Raw genomic sequence first — 22,628 nt, 5'->3', positions numbered from 1 at the left:
TTTAAATACCAAAATCTAAAATTTAATATGGAAATATCCTATCTTTTGTTTCTAAGTTATTAAATGGAAATAATTCACCTTTTCCCACAGAAAAACCACATAACATTCAGATATGAAGATACAAATATGTCTATGTCCTTTTTAAGACTCAAATAAGCTGAATCATCTATAGAAGCAAGTACTGATATTGCCAAGTACTGCACTTCTTTCCATTAAGGCTTTTCAAAATTTGCTCATGACAGGTAGCTGAAGTATATTTTAAGTTAGTGTGTTATTTTTTCTTTCTAATTTGTTGGTAGAGATTCCATATCCTTTCACTCATATCAATTTTTATTTAACATGCAAAATCATTGCAGGGGAATGAGCAAACTGCATAAATGATGGTCATTTATTTAGATGGCCAAACTCCCTTAGCCAAGCACTTCCCTTTAGCATAGTTTAATTTAGTATAGTTTAATTTTGTACTGAGAAACAAAGCTGACCTTATGCTTGTGTTTCAGAATTTGCATTTATGCAAGTTTAGTAAAACAGGAATAATTCTATTTGTATTATATTATCACAACCTTTCAAAAGTGTATCTCAAAAAAGTAACTATTTTTATTATTAAGAGATATCCCAACAAGACGTCATAAAAAATGACATGTAGAACAGACTGTGAAATAAATATTTTAAGGAACAATTAGGCCCTTTGTCCCATTCAATTTCTTGCTGATTAATTTTAACTACCATTAATTGAATTTATCTTCAGCATGCTGAGTAAAAAATATCTTAAAATCAAATGTTTTGTATAGGAAATATTTTTTCTATTTCTACTGTTACAATGGTGAGATAAAGAGACATTACATCCTGAGTTTTTGCTGGTGATTATCATAGTTACAGGAAAGTGGGTAAATGATAAAAATAAATAGTAGTAAATATTTGTTTAATCAGTCTATGTTTAAGTAACTTTTGTTGTCCAGATATAATAAAAAGTCAATAGTTTAAAGTACTGTTTCTTCCTTCATTATTTATGTGTTCACAGAAAGTTTATTTAATATTCTTAAGCCTTGATGTTTTCACCTTGGGAAAAAAAAGCTAAAATAAATTCTGGGTACAATAGAACCAGTGTTGGAGAATTAAGGAAAGAATTTATTTTAGGGCCTGACATGTAACAATTTGACTACAAATCGTTCCTTCCTTACCTTCTTTTTCTCTTTAACTCCCTCTCATCTTCCTCTTTCCCTCTCTTCCCTACTTTCTTCTTCCTTCCTGAATTTAATAATCAGATTTACTAGCTAGCAGGACCATTTTACTACCTCTGTAGATCCAGTCATCCACAATTATAGCCATCTTATTCCACATTATATTAGTGTGATAAGCACACATATAGATTACTTTTATCAAATATGCAACTTATAGTTTTGATTTTAAGTTAATTAGCTATTTAATTCAGATTGTCCATCATTTCTTAGAAGTCACTGAGTATTCTTTCCAACACTTAAATGAGATATGTAACCAATGGAATTTTTTCAACAGAATAGTGAAATTGAATTTTAACAGTGACATGCAATAGTTTTATGGATATTTATTGATAGAATTTTGTAAGATCTCTTCTGTAATGTATACAGTATTTACATTTTTCCACCTGTCAAAGAACTCCAGGATTTGATAAGAGAGGTTCTAATGGATCATGTGTTAAAATGCATTGGTTGCTTGATCCTTATAAAAGCATGTTTAGTCATTGCTGTTTTTGGTAGTGGCTTTACCAAAAATTCTGACAAATTTAATTGTGATAGTTAACAAATAATTGATAGATTATGTGTTAACATATAACATAGAATGAATAATTGAATACAAAAAATTCAACATGACTACTTCTACTCTATTGAAGTGTTCATATTGACAACTACCATCTCCTTACACAATAGTTGCATTTAGTTAAATGTCTTGAAAAACATTATTTGGAAAACTCAAGGTCGTCGGGAGCCAGAACCTTTAATGTGCAATTCATTTTCACAATTTATGGTTCTAAGAGAGTTGCTCCAAGTCAAGATGAGGGAATCTGTTAATCAAAATTGGCAGAGAGGTACAGAGAGGATTGCTTCCAGGTAGTTTTCTTTTTTCAAAGACACACAGGCATTGTGTGAACAAGACACTACTGTTGTATTTGTTTTTGAGTTAAGATTTTATTGATGAATTCTGATCAAAATAATTTATACATTTTAAACTTGCACTGAATGAAGGGAAAATCTGCACAAGATGGATTGGTTAGATTGAACTTTGTATTCTCTTTTGACAAGTGTGTGTCCCTATACTTTTGCATATAGATCAAGAACAATATTTCAAGGTATTCTCACCAACAGCAAGCAGATCTCCAATTTAGAGTGTCTTGTCTTGCTTTTAATTTGCGTTTAGAGTGTGCCTTATTCTAGTTGGGAAGTTGTAGTCTCACTTCTGTAAGTGGAATAGTGAAGCTGTTTATATATCTGAACTTGTTATATGTTGGTATCATTGTGTCTGTTGGGGACTGGGAAATAAATAAGCTTAATAAATTGATTCAATTTTGAGTGTGTTTGAATTTAATGAAACCTAAATTGTACTGATTAATTCTCAACACTATAATTACAGGTTAATTTCAGATCACTGAATTGTTTTACTTACATCAGGGCATCACAGGTAGGCTAGAATGATATGTTGTAATATTTTGGATACAGTTATTTTGGTTTTCACACTAATTGAAAGTTTTACCTCCATCTCTGCCAAGGACAAAGGGACAAGAATACAGTTGTTTAGAAAATGATACATTTGTAGACCATCTGATGTTTCCATAGAACTGCATGAGCATTTGCTTATAAGAAGGAATTATGCCCCTCTTTTTACTGTACAGATTAAAGACAAATCAGGAGAGAAAATATTAACACAGACAATGAGAGGGCAAAAGCAATATGATTTGTTAATTACTACAGGAATGTAAAATAAAGGTGAAAAGGTACATCAGTGAAGGTTAACCTAAATCTTGAATTGTGAAACAAGCTATAACCATGTAATTAAGCTGAACTATTTACAATTGTTCAAATGCTTTAAATTTTTTTAATCTCAAAATCTTTGCTCAGAATGTTCTTGCCTGTTTCCTATTAGCTTGTTATTTATTTTGAAGATTTTTCAGAATTGCTCCATATTATCCTACTGTAACTCTCCTCTGAACTACCCTCAGTAGAGTTAAATGTTTCTTCCATTGTGCTCCCTTAGTAGCTAGTACATACCTTTATCATATAACTATTCAGATACTTGTTTATCTCTTCAGCTTGACCTTAATCCCCTAGAAGTCAAAGCTTTGTTCTATTTTTTCCATATCTCCATTTCCTAGTGCATGCTCCCAGATTTTATTCCTCTACTCAAACCTTACCATTGAATCTATACTGGAAGTATCTTCTCTAGACACTCTTTGGGGAGCCTGATTTTATGACTTATACTATCAGCCCAAGACATCTCTCATTATACCTCTAACTTCAATCTGATCACCTCCTCTGAAGTTTGACCTATACTCAGCTTTCCACCTGACATCTCTGCTTTAGTGCCAGAAAAGGTGTCTCTAACACACTTTGCAAACTCATCTCATTCCTTCCATAAACTATGTCCCCTGTTTTGCTGCTTAAGCTCAGGTTTAGGGGTCATCCTTGATACTTCTGTATTCCTTAGTCCTCACATAAAAAATACCACCAATTCCTGATAATTATATTTCCAAAAAACACCTTCTTGATCTTCAACATCATGGCCACCACCCAGCATCTTCTAATATCTTTCTCTCCTTTTATTCACTGAATTTCAGTTGCACTGGACTCTGGTGTACTGAAGACTGTGACTTTTACCCATCTCAGTACTTAAGTGTGATGATATTCTATCAGAAAAACATGAATTTGAATTCTTGGGCATGGCTATATCCTTCTCTTCACTCAGCTCTCAGGTTGATTTACTTCTTTTAAGGACAATACTGGGCTACATATTCTATACAAGAATCTGCTACCCTGATTGTTTTCTTACAGAGAATTTGTCTCTTTCTTAGTGCTTAAAATCTCATTATTTTGTATTCAGGTCTGCCTTTATTATATAATATTCATTTCCCCATTCTAATTTAAAAAACACGAAGATAGTAATCATCTCACCATTATGTACCAAACATGTAGAACAAAGCCAAGCACATAAGAACACCATAAATATTTGTTAAAAAGATGAATACATAGATTGAGAAAGAATCAAGAGAAACACCATAATCAGAAGGATAGAGGATGCTATAATACAAGCTTCATGGAGGGAAGCATATTTTGTTTTAAACATTATATCCCTTTGTCTAAGGACATCCTGATGTGTTATATGTATTCAATATTTGTTGAATAAATGTAAGAATTTAGAAAGCAATGCTTAAAGCAGTTTTGAATGACAACATCAATGTCAGGATATAGATTCAAGAAAAATAAAATTAAATTCTTCCACATACATGAGACACTTCAGTTTTTACAAAATTTCTGCTAACTATATTCACTGCCTTATCAATCAGTGAATAAAAGGGGTAACAGCAGTTTTTTGTGTCACGGTATAAGATAATGTAATCAAGATAATGAAGAAGCAGAAACAACTTAAAATCAAGGAACACAGTAATAAATGGACTAATTATCAAAATGACTTTCATGGAGAAGAAAAAATAACAAAAAGCACTCATTTTAAATTTTGATCTGTAAGTAACAAAAGCAAAAACAAGAATTTAAAGAAAAAAATTAAGTATGCATTTAATGGTGTAAAACTTCTATTAATATTGGTTTTCTGTCATTTCATACAGTAGTTATCCAACATAAATTTGGAAAAGCCAAAAAACAGTTGTTGCATTACTGATTACAGACAAAAGTTTCTTTAAAACAAAGACCATAAAGAAAGAAAAGGAAGGACATTTTATAATGATTGAAAGAGTGATACAATATGAGGATAGCACAATCATTAATACTTATGCACCAAATAAAGGAGCACCTAAGTACATAAAATAATTACTAACAGATATAAAGGGGGAGTCATATTTGTAGATTTCAACACTGCATTAACATCACTAGATAGATCATCGAGACAGAAAATTAATTAGGCAACAGAAAAATTAAATAATACAATAGAAATTTTACACTTGGTGGATATTTTCAGAGCATTACAACCCCCAAAATAGGATATAAATTCTTTTCAAGTACACGAGGAACATTTTCCAGGATTCATGATGTACTTGGGCACAAAAGAAATCTCAGCAATTTTAAGAAGATAGAAATTACCTCAAGGAACTTTACTGACCACAAAGCCATGAAGTAAGAAATCAACAACAGAGAAACAAAGGAGAACAAAGGAAAAAATGGGGATTAAACAATATGTTAGTAAAAACCCAATGGGTCAATGAAGATATCAAAGCTGAAATGAAAAAGTACCTTGAAACAAAAGAAAATGAAAGCAAAACCATACAAAATTTATGGGACACAGTAAAAGCAGTGCTGAGAGGGGAGTTTGTAGTGATACAGGCGTTCCTCAAAAATGGACATCCACAAATAAACAATTTAACCCACCAGCAGAATGAACTAGATAAAGAAGAACACACAACCTAAAAGGCAGCACAAGGAATGAAATCATCAATAATGGGGAGGAAATAAAAAAAATAGAGATTAAAAACACCATAGGAAAAAGTCAACAAATCCAAAAGCTGGTTTTTCCAAAAAGTAAGTAAAATCGACAAACCTCTGTCCAAACTCAAAAAGAAGAACAGAGAGAGAGCACAAATTAGCAAAATAAGAAAGGAGAATGGAGAAATTACAACAAAAAATAGAAATATAGTATATCATATGAGAATATTTTGAAGAGTATATGGAATCAAACTGTATAACCTAGAAGAGATGGACAAGTTTCTGGAAACATACTGTCCAGCAAGACAGAATGAAGATGAAACTGACCACTTGAACAAACAGAGCACAAGAAATGAAATCAAAAGAGCAATATAAAACCTCCCAACAAATAACAGTCCAGCAGCGGATGGATTCACAGCGGAATTCTACCGAACAAAAAAACTCATACCAGTCCTTCTCAAATTTTTCCAGAAGATTGAAAAGGAAGGAATACTCCCAAAGACATTCTATAAAGCCACAATCACCCTGATACCACAACCAGGCAAAGAAACAATCAAAAAAGAGGATTATAGGCCAATATCACTGATGAACACAGACGCCAAAATCCTCACCAAAATAGTAGCAAATACAACCCAAGAACACAGAAAAAAATATTATGTATCATGACCAAGTGGGGATCATGCCAGGGACACAGGGGTGGTTTACTTAAGCAAATCAATGTAATACAGCACATCCACAAGAGAAAGAACCAAAACCACATGATCATCTCAATAGATGCAGGAAAAGCATTTGATAAAATTCAACACCCACGTATGATAAGAACTCTCACCAAAGTGGGCATAGAGGGAATATATCTCAGCATCATGAAAGCTATAGATATCAAACCTACAGCCAGCATAGTATTCAAAGTTGAGAAAGTCAAATCCTTCCTACTAAAATTTTGGACAGTAAATGGATGCACACTATCACGACTCCTACTCAAGATAGTCTTGGAAGTCCTAGCCACAGCAATCAAACAAGAGAGACAGGTAAAAGGGATGAAAATTGAAAAGGAAGAGATAAATGTCAAACTATATGCAGATAATATGTTACTATTTATAGAAAACCCTACAAGATCCAGAATGAATTTACTACAGCTGATCAAAGAATTCAGCAAGATAGCAGGTTACAAGATTAAGGTTCAGATATCAGTGGCATTTCTTAAAGCTAATGATTCAGATAATACTATAGAGCTACAGTCAACATGACAGCACTGTATTGGTAGTTAAACATACATATAGGCCAATGGCACAGAATAGAGAGCCCAGAAATGAAACCGAAAATGGTGAATTAATCTTAGACAAAGGAGGCAAGAAATTACAATGGAAAAGAGATAGTCTCTTCAGCAACTGGTATTTGGAAAACTGGACAGCAGCATATAATTCAATGAAGCTAGAACACCATGCACAAAAATAAACTCAGAATGGATCAAAGACTTAAACATAAGGCAAAATACAATAAACCACCAAGAGGAAAATATAGGCAAAACGTTATCTGACAAAAGTCTCGAAAATTTTCTCATAGAAGAAATAAAAGCAAGAATAAACAAATGAGACCTCATGAAACTTACAAGCTTCTGCACAGTAAAGAAACCGGAAGTAAAACAGAAAGACAACCTACGGAATGGGAAAAAATTTGCATATGAAACCGTCAAAGAGTTGATCTCCAGATTATATAAGCAGCTCATCCAACTGAAGAAGAGAAAATAAACAACCCAATGCAAAATTGGGCAGAAGACCTAAACAAGCAATTCTCCAAGGAAGGCAAACAAATGATCAAAAAGCACAACAGAAAATGCTCCATATCACTTATTATCAAAGAAATGCAAATCAAAACTGCAATGAGGTATCACCTCACACCAGTCAGAATGGCCATCACTGAAAAATCCACAAATGACAAATACTGCAGAGGCTTTGTAGAACAGGGTACCTTCCTTCATTGCTGGTGGCAATGCAGCTTGGTACAGCAACTGTGCAAAACAGAATGGAGATCCCTTAAAAGCCTAGGAATAGACTTATCATATAACCCAAATCCCGCTCCTGGGCATAAATCCACAAAAAACCCTAATTCAGGATGACACCTGCACACCAATGTTCATAGCCAGCACTATTTACAATAGCCAAGACATGGAAATACCCTAAATGTCCATCGAAAGTTGACTAGATAAAGAAGAGGTGGTATATTTATACAATGGAATAGTAGTCAGACTTATAAACTGACAACATAACGCCATTTTCAGCAACATGGGTGCTCCTGGAGAAAATCAGTCTACGTGAAGTAAGCCAGAAAGAGAAAGAAAAATACCATATGAGAATGCTCATTTGTGGAATCTAAAAACAAAACCAAACCAAACAAAAAAGGCAAAATACAAAAGAGAAATAGACTTACAGGCAGAGAATACAAAGTTTTGGTTGCCAAGTGGGTGTGGTGTGGGAATAGATAGGCTTGGAGTTCAAAATTGTAAGATTGATAAACAGGATTGTACTGTATAGGACAGGGAAATATATAAAAGATCTTACGGCAGCTCACAAGGAAAGAAATGGGACAACAAATGTATATATGTTCATTGTAAATAAATAATTGTGCTCTACAATGGAATTTGAGACAACTTTGCAAAATGATTAAAAGTCAATAAAAATGTTAAAAAAGAAAAATACATGAACCTAAATATTACAGGTGTAAATATATATTAGAGAGAAATACAACTATGCAAAAGAGTAGTAAAACCAAAAATTTTGTTTTTGTTTTCTTTTAAAGATAAGCAAAATCAAAAAACCTCAAGCCAGGTGCATCATGAAGAAAAAAGAGATGCTCCAAAGAAATAAAGTCAGAAATAAATGTGGAGAAATAACAATTGTTCCAACAGATATACAATAAAGGGATTATTTTGTCAACACTTACATGCCAATAAACTGGACAACTTAGAAGAAATAGACAAATGTCTAGAAAGAGACAGGGATAAGAAGAAACAAATAATTTGAACAAACTGTTTACTAGAAGAATGAAAGAATCTGCATTTAAAAAATCATTAAAAGTTAGTGCAGATTTAAACAGCTCCCGTGGAAAACTGTACAAAAATTCAAAGCAGAACTTATGCTCTTCAAACTATTCAAAAACAGTGAAGATGTGGGAAACTCACAAATTAATTCTATGAAGCTTTCATCACCCTGATAGCAAAGCCAACAAACAAAGTACAGGCAAAGTGAATTTCAAGCCAATATCTTTGATTGATATAGATGTAAAAATTCTTAAAAATATTATTAGCAAGCTAAATCCAGCAATACCTAAAATGAATTATACACCATGATCAACTTTAATTCATTGCAGGATCATAAGAGAGGTGGAACACACATGAAATCAATCAGTTTGATACATCACATTCACAACAGAAAAAGGGAAAGTGACGTGGTCATCCCAATAAATCCATAAAAACAGTTCAAAAACTTCAACTTTTCCTCATTGAAAAAGCAGCAACAATAGCAACAACAAAAAACAACAGAAACAACAACAACAGAAACCTCTTACCAAAGTAGGATTCAGGAAATATATCTCAACATAACTAAAGTCATAAATAACAGACACACAGACAACATAATATGCAAATGTGAATAACTGAAAGCCAAATTAAGGAATAAGACAAGGATGCCCACACTCACCATTTCTATTAAACACAGTATGGGAAGTCCTTGCAACAGCAATCGGAATAGAAATAAATTTATTCAAGTTGCATTGAATGAAGTAAAACTGTAATTATTTTAGATGACATAATAACCTATATAGAGAACCCTAAAGATTCTCCAACCCAAAACAAATAAAACTAATAAAGACACTTAGCAAAGTAGCATGATTCATGATTTATATACAAAAACTGTCACATTTCTTTACACTAACAATTAAATATTCCATAATTTTAAAAACTTCATATGATATCAGGTCAAAAATGAAAAACCTATTAATAGGTTTGAATGAACCAAGATAATAATATCAATAGGACACTGATAAATAAATTTGAAGATGATGCAAAACATAGAAAGAAATCTCAAGGTCTCAGTTTAGAGGAAATAATATTGTTAAAATATACATAAAACAATGATATCCTCAAATATAAAGTGATTCATATCGAAATACATGATATATTCCACAGAAATTAGAAAAGTCCTAACATTTGTATGGAACAGCAAAAGTACCAGAACTTCAAAAGAAACAATGAGGAAATAGAAGAAAGTTGGAGTCACAACCCATAACCCTCCCAGATATCAGACTCTATTACAAAAAAAGTAATCAATACAGCACAATACTGGAAAATGAACAAACGTGTATATCACTGGAACAGAACACAGAGGCAGAAATAAAACATCACACCTATGGTCAAATAAATTATGACAAAGGAAACAAAAATATACAATGCCTATAAGACAGTTTTCAGCAAGTGATTTTGAGAATGCTACACAGCTACATGTAAATCAATGAAATTAGAACACTCCCTCACACTGTACAAAAATATACTCAAAATGTTTTAAATATCTGAATCTAATACATGACACAATAAAACTCCTGGAATCTAACATAGGCAAAACAAGACATAAATTGTAGCGAAATTTTCTTATGTCAATCTCCCAAGCTGAAAACAATAAAAGCAAAATAAACAAATAGGTCCTAATTAAACTTAAAACCTTCTACATAGCAAAATAAACAGAATGAAAATATGAACTTCCAAATGGGAGAAAACATTAGGAAACAGTGCAATCAACAAGAGGCTAATTTCTAAAATACACAAATCGTTCATATAACTCCATTTCAAAAATCTACAAACAACTGAGCCAGAAAATGAGCAGAAGACAATTCCCTAAAGAAGACACACAGATGACAATCAGAAACATAAAAACATGCTCACATAGCTAATCATAATACAAATGCAAGACAAAAATTTAATAATGTTTTAACTCACACTAGTGAGAAGGGCTGTCATCAAAATGTCTACAAATAATAAACACTGGGGAAGTTGTGGAGAAAAAGGGACTCTCCAACCCTGTTGGTGGGAATGAATATTGGTGCATCAACTTTGGAAACAGTATGGAAGTTCCTTTAAATAATTAAAATAGACCTATCATATGACACAGCAATCCCACTCCTGGGTACATAAAGCATAAAACATGAAAACAAAGAATCCTAGGGTAAAATATAAGAAGTACACTCTGACATTGGACTTAAATTGATTCTACATGTCTCCTCTGGCAAGGGAATCAGAAGCAAAACTAACAAATTATGATTGTATCACTCTAAATAGATTTACACTGCAGAAGAAATGATCAATAAAATGAAAAGTCAACCAACACATTGGGAGAATATATTTGAAAGTGATATTTTTCAATTAAGTGTTAATATCCAAATATATGGCAAACTCTTATCGCACAACAGTGACAAAAACCAATCTATTAAAAAAAGTCCATAGGAAGTGAATAGATATATCTGAATCAATTATCTGTAGAAAACATACCGTTGGCTAAATGACACATGTAAATATGTTCATAGTTATAAATTATTAGGAAAGTCATAAACCAAAAATTAGACAAGACCTCACAATTTTCAGAAGGTTCTCATCAAAAAGATAAGAAATAGATTTTGGTGAGGTTGTGAAGAAAAAGGAACACCGTGGACACTCTTGATAGGAATGAAATGTATTGATTCCATTGCATATATACATCAAATTTTGTTCATCTATTTTTCTGTCAAGGAATGTTTGGTTTGCAGGCTCCAGTCTGAAGGCTCTAGAGGATAAGCCCATGGGCTGAACTGATAAACAAGCTGTGAGGAATGTCACATATCCAGGCTGGATAAGAAATGGCCTGCTCATTGCATGGCTGGAGAGCCTATGCTGGATAAGATCCTTATAGGGGGACAACCTAAGACAGGCACAGCCAGCTGGATAAGAGATGGCCTACTTAATGAAGTTCCGTGATGAACTTTAAAACAATCCTTGATCATTTCACATCCTGTGCTTACTGCAGGAGCATGGGGACATAAATAGCTAAAGATTATTAACATTGTTATAACTTAGATGATATGTGAGGCATTGTGCATGTCATATATAAACCCTTTCTCTAAGAATCAATAAAAAGAGAAATGCTCCGCTTCTCTCCGCACAGTGTTTGTGTGTATTTGATATCGTGCCACTGACATGGTTAATTTAATTTGTTGGGAGTATCTTAAAAGGATGTTGCATTGTATACAATGCTCTTTTTGCACCTGTTGAAATGATTATGTGAGTTTTATTTCTCATTCTATTAGTGTGGCATGTCACCTTTATTGATCTGAGTATTTTGAAGTATCTTAAACCAAGGGATAAATCCCTTTACTCATATATGTGTATGATACATTAAATGTGTTGTTGAATTCATTTTCCTTCTGTTTTGTTGAGAATTTTGACACATATTTTCATCAGGGATAATATTCCATATTTTGCATCTAATGTCCGTTCTAACATTGTTATGCAAATAAACCAGGCATCATAAAAGAAGTTTGGAAACTTTCACCCCTTCAAATTCTTGGAAGATTTTTGGAAGAATTAGTGAAAAATTGTCTTCAAATACATGACAGAATTCACCGGTAAAGTCAACTTGTAAATTTTTTCTGGTTTGTGAGGTTTGGATTACTGATTTACTCATACACACTTTTGCCTTATTTAACTTTCTAATTTCTTCTTGATTCAGTATTGGAAGACATATGTTTCTGGGAATTTGTCTTTTGTTCTAGGTCATTCAAATTGTTGGCTAGTGTTAATTTCTTATGTGCTATGCATCTCTACAACATCAGTGGTAATATCTTCTCTATTATTTCTAATTTTATTTAAGTTTTTATTTTCTTAGACAACCTAAACGTTTGTCTACTTTATCTTTAAAAGAAACAGACTTTGGTATTTATGTTATCTTTTGAATTGTTTCTCTTGTTATTTGCCTTACTCTCATTGATTCAATTTTCTTCTTTATTCTTTCTGTTTTCTCCTAGATTCTTGATGTGTAAAGTTAAGTAGTGTGAATATTTGTATTTCTTTTATTACATTATTAATTAATTAATCTATTTATTTATTTACATATTTATTTTTTTATTTATCATTGAAAAATGCCATTTATAATGCGTCAATCTGTGGTGTATAGCATAGTATCCCTGTAGATGCATATATTTCTGTGCCTATAAAACATTACTTCACAATATTTAACATACTGCCCTGTGTCATACAAAAGAAATTTTAGAAAATATCTATTTTTATATATAGTGGATAAATTTATAAATCTACTGCTCCCAAATATATCCTCTAGCAGCCCCTTTCCGCAGTAATCATAAAATTGTTTAGTAGATCTGCAAGTGTATTTCAGTTTTGTAGATGAAATCATTGTGTTCTTATCCAAATATTTTTTTAAGCTTCTTCATATGTAATGTCATGTATTATATTTCTTTCTTTTTCTGGCTTACTTCAATTAGATTGACACTTTTTGTGGACATCCATTTTGCTGCAAATGTCATTGTTTTATCATTTTTTATTGCAGAATATTATTCCATTGTGTAAATATGGCATAACATCTGAATTATGTCATCTGTTTTTGGACAATTAGGTTACTTCCATATTGTGGCTGTTGTATACAGCACTGCTAAGGACATTGTGGTGCAGGTGGCTTCTTGAAATAGGGTTCCCTTTGATATATACCCAGAAGTGTGATTGCTGGTTCGTATTTTAAGTTTATTTCTATCCATTAGAGGAAACTCCATCCTGGTTTCAAAAATGACTGCACCAAACTACATTCTACCAGCAGTGTAGGAAGGTTCCATTTCTCCACAGCTTCCCCAGCATTTATTGTTTGTGGACTTTTGAATGATGACCATTGTTACTACTGGGAAGTGATATATCATTATAGTTTTGAATTGCCCTTCTCTGATAATGATAGCAATTTTTTTTCCATATATCTGTGTGGCATTTGAATGGCTCTATTGGAGAATTGCTTGTTTAGGGATTCTGCACATTTTCAGATTGGGTTTCTTGTTTTTTTTTAATATTATTAGGTTGTATGAAGTCTTTATATTTTGGAAATTAAGACTTTGTCAGTTGCATCACTTCTAAATATTTTCTTTAATCCTGTAGTTTGTCATTTTGTTTGGTTTTGGTTCCCTTTGCTGTGCAAAAGCTTATAAGTTTTATTAGGTCCCATTTATTAATTTTGCTCTTACATCCATTACCTGAGTAGGCTGTTCTAGGAGATCATTGCTGCTATTTATGTCAGAGTGTTTTGCCTATGTTTTCTTCAAGGAGATTTACTGTGTCTTACCTTACATTTAATTCTTCAAGATATTTTGAGTTTATTCTTGTGTATGGATTCAATGAGTGCTCTAACTCCATTTCTCTGCATGCTGCTATCCAGTTTTCCCACAAGTTGGTGAAGAGATGGTCTTTTCTCTGTCATATTCCTGGCTACTCTGTCAAAGATTAATTGAACAAAGGCCTGTAGATTTATTCCTAGGCTCTCTACTCTCTTCCATTGGTCCATATGCCTGTTTCTGTACCAATATCATGTCAATGTCATTATTGTAGCTCTGCAATAGTGTATGGAGACCTGATGGATTATTCCTGAAGCCTCTTTTTTTTACTTCAATATTGTTTTGGAAACTATGGTTTTTTATGGCTCTATTTAAATCTTAGGATCATTTGTTTCAGTCCTAAAAAGAAATGTTTTGCATAATTTGATAGGAAATGAAATTTTCTTGCCTGATCATTGTGGCTAGGACTTCCAAGACAATATTGAATTGAAATTGTGAGAATTGGCAACCTTGTCTTGTCTCAGGTTTTTGTGAGAAGGGTTACAGTTTTTAACCATTGAGTATTTTGCTGGCTATATATTTGTCATAAATAGCTATTATTATGTTGAGATATGGTCCCTCTGTACCCACTGTGATAAGAATATTTTTTGCAGATAGGTGTTAAATGTTATCAAATGTTTTTTCTGCATCTACTTAGATTATCATATGGTTTCATGTCCTCTGTTTAGTTGATAAGTTGTATCACTATTGATTGATTGATTTGCATATGTTACACCATCCTTGTGTTCCTGGGATGAACCTAACTTGATAATGGTGTATGATTTTTTTTTACTTGATGTTGGATTCTGTTTGTTAATAATTTCTTAAGGACTTTTACATCTATGTTTATCAATGATATTGGCCTATAGTTTTCTTTTTAGGTAGTGTCTTTGTCTCGTTTTGTTATCAGGTTGATGTTGGCCTTAAGGTGTGAGTTTGGGTGTACTCTATCCATATGAATCTTTTGGAAATGTTTGAGGAGGACTGGTATGGATTTTTCTTTGTATGTTTGGTGAAATTCTCCAGTGAAGCTATTTGGGTCTTAATTATTGTTTGCAGGGATTTTTTATTTTATTGATAATTGTATTCCATTTCTGGTGATCTGTCTGTTCAAATGATCATTTTCTTCTTGATGCAATAATGGTGGGCTGAATGTTTCCAGAAAATTCTCCATTTCTTCTAGGTTATCAAGTTTGTTTTCATGCAGTTGCTCATGGTATTACCTTATGATATTTTGCAAATTTGATGTACTCTTTTAGTTTCTAAATTTTCATTTCTTATGTTTTTTGTGTTCTCTCTCTTTTCTTGTTGGTGAGCCTGTTCTGAGTTTTGTCAATTTTGTTGACTATTTCAAAAAACAGTTTGATTGATTTTTTTCTATTTTTTAATCTTTATTTCAATTCTTTCTCCTTTGATCTTTATTTTCCCACTTTCTGCTGACTTTTGGTTTTGTTTGCTCTTCTCTTCGTGATTAGTTTAAATAGAACTTTAGATTAGTTATTTTAAATTGCTCTTATACTTTGAGGCTGACATTGTCAGAGTGAACTTCCCTCTTAAGACTGCTTTAACTGTATTCCATAGACTTTGTGTAGTGTTGTGTCATATTTCTCAAGATATTTCTTAATTTCTTCTTTAAAATCCTCACCTCCCCAACTTTTTATAGTACCATTTTTTTAATTTACATGCTGTCATTTTTTCTCCCTGTTTTTCTGTGATTGATTTCTAGTTTCATGGTATTATACTCAGAAAAGATGCTTGAAATAATTTTTATCTTGTTAAATTTGTTGAGGCTTTTCCTGTGCCTCAGTACATAAACTTTCCTAGAAAATGTTCCATGTGTTCTGGAAAAGAATATATATTCTGTTTTGGGGAAAAGTAGTGTTTTGAAAATATCAACCAAATCCAATTATTTTATCATATCTTTTGGTATCTTTGTTCCCTTATTAATTTTCTGTCTGAAAGACCAGTCTAGTTATGGTAATGGGGAGTTATATTCTCCTACTGTGATTGTGCTCCCATCGATTTCTTCCTTTTCATCTATTAGTGTTTGCTTTATGTATTTAGGTGCTCTTATATTGAGTGCATATATATTAATGAGTATAATACCCTCATTGTGTGTTGCTCCTTTAATCATTATATCATGTCCTTGTTTATCATTCTCTATGGCCTTTGTTGTAAAGCCTATTTTGTGTGAAGTCAGTACTGCTAGTCCTGCCTTCTTGTCATGGCCATTTGCATGGAATATATTTTCCCATCTTCTGACTTTGAATTGATGTGTGTTCCTCTTTCTAAATTGGGTCTCTTGTATGCTTCATAATGTAGGGTCCTGTTATATTATCCAATCTGGCAATATATATCTTTTGATTGAAGCACTAATTCCAATATCATTTGTAAAAATTATTGATAAACTGGTGTTTATTTCCATTTTGAACTTCATTTTCCAGTTGATTTGGTATTTCCTTTATGTTCATTTCTTTATCTTTCTGTGGCTTTATAAGTTTTCTTTTATTATCTTGTTTTTTTTCTGGCTTTGTGACTTCATTGTAAGATTTTGACTTATGGTTACCCTGTTTTGTATGTATATTGACCCATTACTATATCTGTTTATATTAACTGAAATGAATACAAACTCAAACGCATCATACAGAGAACAGAAACAAGAAGAAAATACTCTGTTTTGTCCTGTTTCATGCTCTGACACATAAAAATTTTGATGTCCTTTTTTACATCATATTTATACTGCTGTAAGTCATTATATCTATTGCCTTTCTAATTATGCCTTTCTCCTTTCTATAGCATCCTGCTTCTTTATTTTTAGAGTAGATGTTTCATTATTTCTTTTTCTGTTACCGAATAGTTTTAGTATTTGCTTTTGTGGAGATTATTTAACTCTCCTTCTATTCTAATGGATACCTTGCTTGATATGTTATATTAGATATCAGATTTCTTTCATTCTGGACTTTGAATTTGTCTTGCCACTGCCTTCTGCCTGTTGTATTTGTGTGGGAAACATTTTTCAAAATATAATGTATATAATTATATGTATGTAAAGAATAAGTTCAAATGAAGTAAACAAATTAGGAGAAAACCTATACGTTAAAAAACAGAAAACATTGATGAAGGAAATTAAAATTGATCCAAAGAAATGAAAAGATCTCTTATGTTAATGATGTGAAACAATGTGGTTGAAACAACCATACTTCCCAAATGAATCTACATTTAGTATGATTCATGTCAAAATACCCATGAGATTTTTCCATTAAATAGAAGAAATAATTTCAAAATTTATATGTAACCACAAAGATCTTCAGTTGCCAAAATAATCTTGAAAAAGAATTTAAATATAGTAGTGTAAAGTTCTCTGATGTTAAACAGTCCTACAAAGCTTTAGTAACTTAAACTACATGATACTCGCTCAAAAACTGACACCAATCAAAAGAAGAGAATAGAGTAACCAGATATATTCCCTCACACCTATGATCAATTAACCCATGAAAACGGAAGCAAGAGAATGAAATGAAGAAATGAGATTCTCCTCAATAAGTAGTGCTGGGCAGATTGAACAAGTGAAAGATAGATTAGAGTATTTCCTCACATTGTATACAATCAGTAAGCACAGAATTCCTTTCATTTATTAAGTTTACTTATATTCCTTGCACCTGTAATTTATAGATCTATGTTTAGAACTGTTGTTTCACTTATCAAATATATTCCTATTTTATTCTTTTTGGTATAAATTTACACACAATTGTTTTCCTAATTTCTCTTTCTGATAATGTTCTGTTCCTATATAAAAATGCAATTGATATTTGTTTATTGATTTTGTATTCTGCAAGTTTACTAAGTTTGTTCATTATTTCTAACAGTCACTGGAGGAGTGTATGGAGCTTTCTATCTATGTATATTTAAGTCATCTGTAAAAATTTTACTGCTTGTTTACCAGTTGAATGCCTTTTATATTTTTTCTTGACTAGTTATTCTTGCTAGAACTTCTAGTAGTGTAATTTAGGACTTGTGAAATTGAGGTACTTTTCTTATTACTGGACCAGAGGAAAAATTTCCTGTATGTTAATATTGAACTTGAAGATAGTCATGAGTTTTTAATATATGGCTTTTATTATGTCTTGTCATATTCTATCTAGAGCGAATTTGTTAAGAATTTTTTTAAAGTTAAGATCAGATCTGTTAATAATTTTCCTACATATTTTGAGATTGTTATTTTCCAATTATTTGTTATTTAACAGATGGTATCACATTTATTGATTTGTGTATGTTAAATAAAATTTATGAATCAGGATTAAGTCCAACTTAACTATACTTTATAATACTTATAATATGCCATGAATTCAACTTGCTAATATTTACACAGAATGGAATATACAAATACTGAAGGAAAAATTTACATTGTAGATTGAGTGAATATTTATTTATTTCAAAATTTTATCTCTCATTTTGAATTTGGCTTATGTTTAATGAAATTTATGTCTAAATAAAGAATACAAATTTTGGTAGAGCTGGATTTACTACAGTTTAGTGATACAAAACCTAGCTTTTATTAACAATTAGTGTACAAAACACTTGCCTTAAAATGCCGCATTATGCTAACAATGCCAACTGTTTCAGGTCTGAGAAACATATTGCTTCCTATAATGCATTACCTGGTCTTTTCCACCGAAACCCACATATACTGTTATTTCTTTGTTTTTGATTGTTTGTTTTCCCCTTAATGAAGGCACTGTCTATTGAACCCAGGATCTTGTTTATAAGTGTATTTATCAACCTCATTTTGGAACACTTAACAGAAGCCCCAAGAGTATGGATTATAAAGATGACAAGAAAATTTATTCCTTCTAGGACTGAAAAACTTCTGAGTGAAAGAATGGCAAAAGGTGATAATTCATGAATTACAAACAAAATAAATATGTTATTTGTTTTACTTATAGCACTGAATTACAATTTAAAACAAAAATTACCCCCTTAGGGATTTCTCAAGTTTGATTGATTACTTTAATCTATTTTTATTTCATAAATATTTACCATTTATTAATAAACATACCAAATACACTGATAATTATTCTGCTCATGTTTTGAATATAGAGCTACTTATTGTAAAGTAAACAGATAAATAACTACTTCCATTTCCAAATAAAATTGTTTCACTTTAATTACAAATTATAATGTAATAGGTATAAATTTTCTGTACAGGCTTAACACAAATTTCACTTTAAATTCCATAACTTTAAAATTATTTTATATATTTTGTGCATTATTTATACTCTGTTCATAAATCTATTATAAATTTGTGTACAAAAGTATGGAGATTGGTTTTATTTCATAGACCCAAAAAATTAAATTATTTAAAAAGATTTTGTGGGGATAATATTTGCAGATCACACTATAAAAATAAGTATCCTATATGTTTCATTTTAACTGGATGAATGAGAAATAAACACTGGCTTAATGTTACACTTGAGTTGCTAGGAGACCAGTCGTTTTGTGATGTCGCATCTTCTCAGGTTGAGAACCATTGTGATGGCCTAGCAGTTTATCTGTGCAGGCCTGCCAGAACAGCATTTGTAGCTGCAGTGCTCAAAAACATGCAGATTAGAAAAGTAGCAGTAGAAAAAGTTATTTGAGATGACACCTGTTTCTTCAGAAATTCAAGATGTGTCTCATAAAGACGGACCAACTGGTTCAGGAAACTCTGGTAGATCTCTATTGTGTGATCAAACAATCTCTGGGGACTTGTCTTGAAGTCTATGTTTGAAGAAAATGCTTTTCAGACTTTGTCTGAAGAATCCTTGATAAAAAGACCATGTTACATACATTGTGTCTCAGAATCAGGTGAAGATAATGATTTTCGTTCTCTGACATTTCCAGGAAAACTCTGGAAAATGGCTGGGAGTGACCAATTTAAATCCATCTGGTGGGGTTATACTGGATCTTCCATAGTGATTGGTGAAGCTGTCTTTAAGAAGGAAGTGTTGGAACGATAGGCCCCTTTCAGATTATTTGAAACTGGAAGTATGAAAAGTTTACTTAGACAGCTTAACATTTATGGGTTTAGTAAATTGCGGCAGAATTTGCAAAAATCTTCTTGTCTAGCTGACTTTCTGGCAGAAGAGAAAGAAGTCTCTGTTTTAAGCAAGGAATTCAGTAATTGTAGTTATGACTTGGTAACGTATATATAAAATTTTATTTTGTATATCAAAATATGGTAATATAAATGTAAAGCAAGATTTTGAAATTCTATAAAACTACAAAGGCTGAAATTCTTTATTTTTTCTAAAAATTAAGACAGTGCCTTAACTATTCAAGATTATGCAAAACGTTCCTAGCAACTATGAATCTTAAAAGAAATCTAAATGAAGGTATTAAAGCTTTTTTTAAAAAAGTTGCTTTCACCGTTGCTGCAAATGCTAACTTCTTAAATTTGATGACTATTCTATTTAAATGTGTATATTCCAAATATGGAATTTCAAAATATAGTCAGCATTGTACACATTTTTATGATAATATCATTGCATAGTAAACGTGAAATCTGAGATTTTATAGGTTAGGCTTAATATAGTCTTGTGTTTTGTTTTAAAATATTACTAAAATTTTTCTCCTTTGGTTTTAGCTACAGTTCTGCCATAATCGAAATCTTAAACGAGGTTGTCCCCAGGTTTTAGTGAGAATAAAAAGAAGAGTTGTGAATAAAAATGGCTCTCTAGTATTTTCATTGGCTTAAGATTTCAAAAAGAAGCACTTTAAAGCAGAGGGTAATGTGCATAACCATAATTCTGGTTTTGTGGCTGACACTAGTGTAGAAAGTTCATTTTTACTTTCTGCAAATTTAAACATGCCTCTAATAAGAAAGCCGTCTACTAGCCACGTACTTGGTGATACAACTAACCTGATCAGAGGTGATTTTTCTCCTCCATCATCAATGTCATTTAGACCACCAGAACAATATTGCAGTGGATCAACGTGCTATTTTAAATCAGTTGACCACTGTCCACGGGCACTCTCAAAGCAGCTACAATGAAGCAAATGGCTGTGGTGTGAACTTCATTACAACTACAACTTCTAGTTCTCAGTAAAGCATCTTGTCTCCCATACAGAGCAATTATTTTGGACTAATGGTGGAGCCTTCTACTTTTCCAAAAAGATATCACAACATATCTGCCAATGAAGGTCTTTTCCTAAACTTCAACTGGGAGTACCCCACGGTTTCCAGTGCCAGTGATAGCTGATACATCAGCTACCTCTCTTTCAAGGCCAACTTATCAGCCAACCTCAGTTTATGAATGTCATGCTAATTACAACTGATCTAACAGAGGACTACCAGATTATGCAGGATAACAAAGATTAATATTGATTTGGCATATGTCGACAAATATCTGCAATTTTCTTATTTGAACAACAAACATAGATGTGTACCTGTATTTTCCTTATTTTTTTTAAAATAGAGTAAAGAGTTATACTGGAGACTAAGATAACATTTAAAGAAAAAAAGAGATATTTGATTGATATGATCATTTGATGGAACAATATGGGTATAATTTTAAATAATTTCTTGGAAGGAAGAATAGAAAATGGAAGAATTTGGAAAAAGAATATAACATGGAGAGAGGTAAAAGTACTAAGTGATTTCTGGTTCATCCTGGAAAGTATTAAAAGTGTTAAGTCAGGGTAGTATGGAACGGATGATAAATGCAGGAACCGGCCCAGGGATCATGGTCTCTTTTATGTGATTCTTGGAATCATAAAGGTCACATGATGTAGTCTCGGATGGCACAATCAGAATGTGGTAGAATTTAAGAAGTAATTTTATCTATGGTCTTCTTTGTGCTGTTCTCAAAGCATTCCAATTGATGCTTTTTTTCCTGTCCTGAAGAATCTATGCTCTATTTTATAGTCAATAATTTATGTTGCTTTTATGTTCCAGCCAAAGGCAAGCTTACATCCTCAGGGTGGCAGTTAATGCCTTTCCAACTCTAAGCACACAAACTAAACATAATTTAGTCATTCCTTTATAGATCTGGCATCTGACTACCTTAGCATTTCTTTATGTTTCACTATTTCTGGAGATACATCGATTGAAATACTTGTCAAGAGAGTTAGCTCCAAACTCACAACTTTTGCTCCAGCTAATCCTTGGAGTTAGGATGTACTCCTTTTACCTACTAAGATTTTCCCAGTCCCAGCACAAAAACCACCTCCTCCAGATGTTTTCTGTCTTTCCCCCTTTCCTTGTCTAACTTGGATAATAACACAGTAAGCACAGCACATGCCACAGGATGAGTTTTAGTATTTAGTGAATGAAAAATACATGTTGAATTTAAGCAAAATCTACTTTCCTGAAACAACAAAACTCTCATAGTTTTCAAACTATTTCGTTATGGTCTATACACTTCACCAAAAACTAGCTGTTTTCATAGCACAAGGACTATTCATTCAAGACAGTAAGTTGAGGTAGGTACAAGAGGTAAAGTATTATTTTCCTTTTAATTCATGCCTCCAGAGGCCTAAAGCATTCCATTCTCATTTGCTGGATTTTTTTCCTGTCTCTTCATCACCCACCCACACAAAAGCGCTGATTCTCTTCCCCTTACCAATAAGTATACTGCCTTC

At 32.3% G+C, this 22,628-nt stretch overlaps 1 long non-coding RNA gene across 1 annotated transcript; it reads left to right on the top strand.

The window, feature by feature from the left end:
• Nucleotides 1-19,581: 19,581 nt before the first annotated feature.
• On the top strand, nucleotides 19,582-20,714 carry LOC140693046 (uncharacterized). Its single transcript, XR_012068696.1, has 2 exons — nucleotides 19,582-19,853; nucleotides 20,632-20,714. It is a non-coding gene; the product is annotated as an uncharacterized lncRNA (long non-coding RNA).
• The last annotated feature ends 1,914 nt before the right edge of the window (nucleotides 20,715-22,628 follow it).

The sequence above is a fragment of the Vicugna pacos genome, unplaced genomic scaffold, assembly GCF_048564905.1.
Source record: "Vicugna pacos unplaced genomic scaffold, VicPac4 scaffold_19, whole genome shotgun sequence".
NCBI classification, from domain to species: Eukaryota; Metazoa; Chordata; class Mammalia; order Artiodactyla; family Camelidae; genus Vicugna; species Vicugna pacos.
Note: the sequence above shows the minus strand (reverse complement) of the source record. Positions and strands in the feature narration are given on the sequence as shown.